General features: G+C 31.4%; 1 protein-coding gene across 1 annotated transcript in view; it reads right to left on the minus strand.

Moving 5' to 3' along the window:
* Positions 1-441: 441 nt before the first annotated feature.
* Positions 442-7,758, minus strand: part of LOC108372508 (mitochondrial cardiolipin hydrolase-like) — a 37,887-nt gene continuing 30,570 nt past the window's right edge. Inside the window, exon 4 of the mRNA XM_017628225.1 lies at positions 442-511. The gene's annotated coding sequence lies outside the window, so the exon portion shown is untranslated. The remainder of the gene's footprint in view (positions 512-7,758) is intronic.

Below are 7,758 nucleotides of genomic sequence, written 5' to 3' on the forward strand. Positions count from 1 at the left end.
GCCAATAAAACCGCAACACTAATCAAGGATAGCTGGTAATCAAGAATGAATGATAGGATGAAGAATTTCGAAAAACGAAGAGGGAAATATTGAGGGGACCAATGGCAGTTACGGAGCCCGGAATAACGAATTTTCTAGAAGTGTTAAGAAAGTGCACAGCTTAGACACCGTTCCGCCGGCTCTCGGATTCGTTAATAATCGGAATGGTTTAAAGTTACGAAGGAGTCTTACAGTAGATAACACCTAAAAACTAGGATGGAAATTTTGAAGATGTCAATGAATGCATTTAGTTAATTTTAATAATATTACTATTAACTAAAACTCTTCCGAGACAATTCATATAGGAGGAATTATATATCTCAACTTTGAATATTCAGTAGTTAGAGATTTTGTTGTGTTTCTTGTTATACAATTTCATTATATCAAATGCGGCATAAAAATGTTTTAAAATATATAACTAAGTACCTCCTAGTTCGATCGGATTATTAACCATATAAAGCAGTAAACAAACCTGAAATTAAAACGAAATACAGTTAGTTCACATGTAATATGCACTCTTACATTAACATATCTACATATATGTACATATCTCTATCTAAGTATGGCGCACATGCCATTTTGGACCAAATTCAAAATGATGCTGTTTACCACTTATATTTATTTATTAAATTTTAGGATTTTTCAATTAAGATACAGTTCACTTCCTCACAAATTTCATCCAAATTTCAAACTATTTTCTCAGAAATGAAAAATGATAATTTTGAATATGTTCCAAAATGGTATGTCCGACACTGTAATTATTGCAATTTTTGATATGTGAACATTCCTAGCAAATCTTATCAACAATTACAAATTATAATTTATTACACTTTTAAGAACATAGTTTGTATGTATATATTTTTTACTAGGTACGCGCAGAATAGTGCAGATTCATAAGCGAGTAAATGTTTGTACGAGTATACATTCGGTGTCAAATGTTAGTGTACACCTTGTTCTAATATAATATTTACAATTACTTTAATGGAGAATTTTTTTCATTAATTATTTATGAAAATATAGTCCATTCTGTAATTTAGGCGATATAATCAAAGTTTCACACTTTATATAAAGTTCACAAAAATTTATATTTCATAGAAATTAAAAAAAAAAAAAATGAAATCGGAATTTTTAGAAAATTTTCGAGCATGCAGTTTTGTAGCCCGCAAAGAGCAAGTTTAAGGTCGCTTAAAACTACCGTTGGTTTTTTAGTATTTTTTGTATGGATGATGTTGAGCGTTTTCTTCCATATAACGCATGATCAAAATCTCTTTTTATGTGGAAGTAAATACGCAACACTCTCCACAAAAAAAGAAATGTAAAAATGCAACGGTAATCTTTACCGACTTGAAACTTAGACTTTGTGGTACTAAAATTGAACGGTCTACAAAACTGCATACTGGAAAATTTTCTAGAAATTCTGAATAAAAATTTGAAATTTGCATGAAAATTTTTGGAATTTTATAAATTTTATAATGTGTGTGTGTTTTTTTTTTATATATTATATAATGTGTGAAACTTTGATTTATATGGTTTATATAACCGAATGAACTATATTTTCATAAATAAAATAATGAAAAAAAAATTCCATGAAAATAATTGTGAATATCAGGGGTCATCTCTGAGCCTTGCACGGCAATTGCACGGTGCACAGATTGCACGGTAAAAACCGGTTTTCGTATGGCACAGCTTTGCAAACCGTGCAATCCGTGCACCGTGCCAGGTCTTTTAAAGACTACGAGAATACCCCTATTATATTAGAGCAAGCTGTACACTTACATTTGACACCGACTGTACATAACCTTCTTCATTGTAGTCGCATTTATTTATTGCATTTGCTATCATATTTCATTATTAGTAAATGCTATGGGAAATAAATATTGTATGACGCATTTACAACTATATTTGCTTGCATTACCGAGTAGACAAACATACATACATACCGTTAGTATAGCATGGATCATCGCTGAAATACAAAAGGCCGTAACTAACTAAAAATCCGAAATTCATTATAAACACCCACATCGTTTTAAGCAATAAAAAAAATTTTGTTAGTTATGGCTGTTTTTGCATTTCAGCGGCGGTGTGAGATACGCCCTTTTCATACTATACTTACTAACGATACGCAGGAGTGTACGCCATAAATATATTTTGGTGCATAAAATCATATCTAACTGTGTATGCGATTTTATAATTTCTATACAACTCACACCCAATTAAATCAATATTTATGAGGGAAACTATCAAGAACTGCTGCAAAAAATTTTTCAAACACATTATCTACAATAATATATATATTTAGATAAACATTTACTTGATCAAGGAAAGTTTAGTTTACCTGTGGCGCACAGTGTTCAATATTGGGAAAGACGAACAAAATCAAATATCTTGAGAACGAGAAGAGGTACCGAAATAAATGTAGCGGTATTTTAAGGACTTAAAAATTGAGAATTCATTAAAAATAGTATCATTGGGTAAAAAAATTAGCTTCACCATTAAATGCCATTCAAATACATAATGTTTTAAATTGTTTCCTTTTTTGAGCTGAAACAATGGTTTTTAACCATTTTAAACATATATTTTTGCTGCTCTTGTGGTGAGGAATGCAATTCCATGGCCATAAAAACCGAAAAATGTATATAAATTATTTTCAAAGTTCATTGCATGCGTTTTTTATGTTACAAAATAATTATCCACCTCAAAATATATAAAATACCGTTACATCTGTTTCGCTATCCTTTCACGTTATGTTTTTTTTTCCAAAATGGAACACTGTGTAGTGTATAAAATTCAACAGAAAGGAACCGATATGGCGCCGTGTGTCTGTCGAGAATGTCAGAGTACTTAGATCGTAAAATATCTTTAGTAACGGTAGAAGCTATATCCTACAGAGTATGTCGACAGTGATAGATGATGAAAGTTTTGGTTTAAGCAGAGATCACTACAAGAATTACACTATCCACCCCGTAGCTTTAGCTCGAGCCGTCTATAAAGGATAAAAAAGCACACAGTCATGACGTTTTCTATTGGTTTTCTTTCGGTTGATGTTTTGTTCAAAACTATTGGAGAATCATCAGACGACGACCGCGAAAGAGATGATTGTTCAACTTGTTTTAATTTGTTTTATAATATTTTTGGGAGGGTTTTTTTGAAATTTGGATTTTTCGAATACCGGTTAAGCCGTCTTTTTACTAGTCTTGGGAAGTAAATGCCCGGATCCCGGCTAATGCTAATTTTCATTAATTTTCAAGCATCGAAAGTGATCATAACCGGAATATATTTATATGGATTTAAGTAAGCGTAGCTGTGCGTTTAAAGAGATCACTTCAAAATGTGCCGAAAGATTGTTTATTAGATGGCACATATTTACACAGGTATGTATGTATAATGTATATATATGAATATATGTGTACATAAACTACACTCTAAAAAGTGCATGTAAAACTACTATTGAAAAGTGTTTATTTTTTAACCAAAATCTGTGTAAATATACGCATAAAATGTTCAAGATTTGACTTTTGAACATGAGATGTTTAAACTGTACATACATATAACTATACACATGAAATGTTTAAAATTGCAAACATTTTGAACGTAAAAATACATTTTCTACTCAAAATAAACATTAAGTGCTCATATGTTATCAATTTTAAACATTTTATGTGTAATTTTGCTCTACGCGATAAATGATGATATGTAAAGGTAAACAGGAATTTTTTAATTTTATTAACACGGTGTGTAAATTTGCATAAATTAAGAGAGGAAACTGGTTACCTATCTTAATATGCGTAAATTTAAACAAACAATTTTTAGAGTGTAGATTTAAAGTGCTAAACGCTCTCTACCAGCATACGCACATACTACTTATTTATATGTATACAGATGTATGTATGTATAACTCCGGCTTAGCGCTAAACTTGTTTTTAGCCAAACTTACAGTTGTCCACAAAATAATATGAGTGCGATATTTTGACTATAATAATAATAATAACAGTTAACAGTTTTTTTTTTTTATAACAACTCTAAAAATTTTCATCGAACTTAAGAAAAATTGTATGGCCCATTAAATTTAAGTGGAATAAAATGCAAAGTTTGAAGTTGATAAAAAAAAGTCTCGCCGATTTTTGGCAATTTTTTATGTTGACGTCGCTGGGCATTTTCTTCCATATAATATAATAATTAGTCAAGCATACTTTGTATGCCAGAAAATGCGTGGCACCGTCAGCAAGAAAAATGCCTAAAATAAACGTGATTTTATAGTCTTTTGAAACTTGCACTTCATTATAGTAATATGTATAGACTACAGAACTACATACCTAAATGAAAATGAAATGAAATGAAATTTTTGCACAAAGTCGGAAATTTTGATAAATTTTTTTTATTAAATTATGAGCTATTCTTTTACAGAAAACAAAAAATTATAAACAAAAAAGAAATTGGTCAAAATTGCTCAAAATATCGCACTTCTATTTTTTCTGGGCAACTGTACGTAACTATGTACATATGTACGTGCATGTACAATATTTATTAGCATAAAAAAATAATGAATGAAGTTGCCCAATAAATTTAAAAAAAATTCTAAATATCATTAGTATTGATTATGAGCTTGTTTGTATGCGAGTGTATATATGTATATGTATTTAAGCACAGTAGTTACTCGCTAAATGTCCCTACTTGGCACTTAGTCTGTCGACAGAGGAGATTGTTTATCAGCATCATATTTCAAACTGTTAAAAGGCAATTTCTAGCTAGATCTGCTGGCGCCTTATACGCTATATTTGAGTATAAATTGCAGACATTGAGGGATTAAAGTTGTTCTGGCAGCAAGGTTTTTAGTTGCTAATGAAAACCCGACAACGAATGAGGAGAAAAGATAAAGGAGCTACGAGAAGCTCAATGAAGAGATACGAAGCTGGCTGTGGTTTATGATCGAATTATTTTGTGCTTGAAGACTCCAATTCCTCCTTTTCATTCTTGCAAAGTTGCTTACTCACTATAATTAGCCTAAGGAGGAATTTTTTATTTATTTTCAGTAAGCATGAAATTTAGTGATATGTTCGAAATAATAGTTAAGTACTGTCTATAGAAGTATTTACTTAGGTGATGTTATGCTGACGGTCACGGGCTGGATCGCTCATGAAAGGCGAAAGAAATTGAATCATTATTCGAAGAATTTTAAATCCATTAAATTTTATTAGAAATTTAAATACCTTCTACTTTTTAGATTTACTATGTTCTAACTTTATGCTAATTAATTTTTTTTTTCTGAATAACTGAATATTTCCCAAAAGTGCAAGTTTTCATTGCATGCAAAAATATAGCTTATTAAGCGTTTTGCTCTTAAATTAATATTTGTAAACCGGGGTTTCAAGTAACTAATACTATATTTACATATAAGTAGATCCTCCCCATTTTCGAGCTTAACTCCCTAATCTGTAATTAGAAAAAGAGATTAGCCATGCAAAATCGTGCCTCGTTAATCTATAATTATAAAATAATCGCAGATTAAACCGATTACTTTTAGGCGTCCAACCTAGTTTTATCGATTATCTTTGCGAAGAAGAGAAGAAACGACAAATGAAAAAGTAAAAAGATGTTTTTAAATTGCTTAATATAGCAGAAAAAAGTGGCGCAGAAAAGAAACTTCATTTTTTCTTGAAATGTGAGAATAACAAGCACAACAAATTTGACAGCTAATAATCTGAGATGTGCCTGTGTAAACGGGGTGATTAAAAAACGTGCTTTGATTGAGATTATATTTATATGTGAACATACTTTAAATCCCTTCGTACTTATTTTAACAACTGACTGCTTACTAAAAGCTGGTCTTAGGCTATCAAAGCTTGGTGCTGCTATCGCCAATCTGCAGCCTTTGGAAATATAAACTTACTTATGTATGAATGTATTATGTATGTACGTCGTACATATATCCGGTATATACTGTGTGCAAATTCTAAAAATTTTAAGAAAACTATAAAACAAAAACTTTAAGGCGCAGAAATGTAGCGGGCATTGAACTGTATGTATATGTAAATTGGAAATTATGTACATGCATATATTTGTAAAATATTTACTACTATGAGAATGTAGTTTGTCAAACTAAAAAATTAATAATTAGTGTAGCAAACCGGTCAGCGTAGTAATTTGAACACAAAGTAGCGACGCATCAGCTTTAGCAGCAGTTGTAAATGAACGTAACAAGTTTAAATTAACATAAAAATCTCTATGTATCTAAATTCATTGTTTGTTGTCTGACTAGATCGATGATAAATAAAATATGTTTACATTTCTGTTAAGCGTTTGGCAGGCAAAGCATCTTCTCTAATTTGTAGTAAGCGTCTTGAAGCAGTGAGACAAATTGAGGAACTTACTGTTATATGACAGTTTCCAAACGGAGAATTGCGGACTTTTTCATGACATAAGTATAATCGGACTTGGTTTTTATATGAAGGGTGCCACGCCCAGTGCACAACCCTTTAATGAGACATGTTTTTAAAAAAAATTTACATTTTCCATTAGGGTTCAGCATTAATACCACCCAGATAATTCGATGAAAGGACCAAGGGCAGAAGGGGCTATTTGCGCTCGGTATGAACAAACCGGCAAACGGCTATCGCGCCGAAAAAAGAACAAGAAAAACTATTGATCACGTTCTCTTAGAAGTATTTCCTCATTTTTACTCTTTTGAGAGTAAACCAAATCGATTATCGAAGATATCGTGGCTCCGAGGCTGTAAACCGGTTTTGAACTGAACCTTCCGACATTAAGTTATGTACATACTAGGGATGTTAATTTTTCAACTTTTTCCGATCCCGGGATTTTCGAGATGTCGTTATCAAAATCCCTGGATCCCGGCATTAGTCCCAGGATTTAGATATTCATTACTTTTCAACAACTTAAATCGAAAAAAAGTGCTTCTATATTGTTTGAGAAGCTCTCCTACCATAAAATAAATAATAAATAAGTGGGTTTGAAACCGACTTTTTTATTTAAAGTGGCGTTTCTGTTTTTTCTCTCTGTCGTCACGATTTATTTTTAAGGACTTTGTTATTTCAAAGATATGATTACTACCAAAAATTATTTAAAAAAATCAATGCAATAAAGAATAAAAAAAATATGGGACCAAATGCAAGAAGAAATTTCTTTAGAATTAAAAAAAAATGGTTACGATTTGTATATTTGGAGCTTTTCGGCCGTTGATTTTAAAGCAAAAACGTTGGTTTTTCTTTTCTGCCTCCTACGCGTTTCGACACATTATTGTGTCTTCCTCAGGGAGTCTATTTATTTTTACAAGAAAACATAATTAACAAACGTGTATACCAAAACATGTTTTTCAAACATACCTTAACATATAATAACATAAAATCACATTAATTATTTTATGGACATCACATTTTTAAATTAACACTTAACATTTAAATACATCAATACTTTATCCCAGCTGTTCGTCTATTACTCGCTATTATCGTTGTGTATGCGCAATTTATATTATCTACATCTTCTTTGTAATTCATTGCACAGTGTATTTGTTGCTGTATTCGAAGCCCTTCTAATGTCATCCTTTTCTTTGTTTTCCTCTCGATGTCTACTATTCTTGCATTATCAAAATCCGCTGTGTGCTCGCTTTTTGTCAGGTGCTGGGCTAATGCAGTTGTCATCTTTCTATTTTTCGCGTCTGTTTTGTGCTCGTTGATTCTGACTCCTAAAGCTCGCTTCGTCGTT

Source organism: Rhagoletis zephyria, unplaced genomic scaffold (assembly GCF_001687245.7).
Source record: "Rhagoletis zephyria isolate East Lansing unplaced genomic scaffold, Rhagoletis_zephyria_1.1 Rzeph_scaffold_05821, whole genome shotgun sequence".
Lineage (NCBI taxonomy): Eukaryota > Metazoa > Arthropoda > Insecta > Diptera > Tephritidae > Rhagoletis > Rhagoletis zephyria.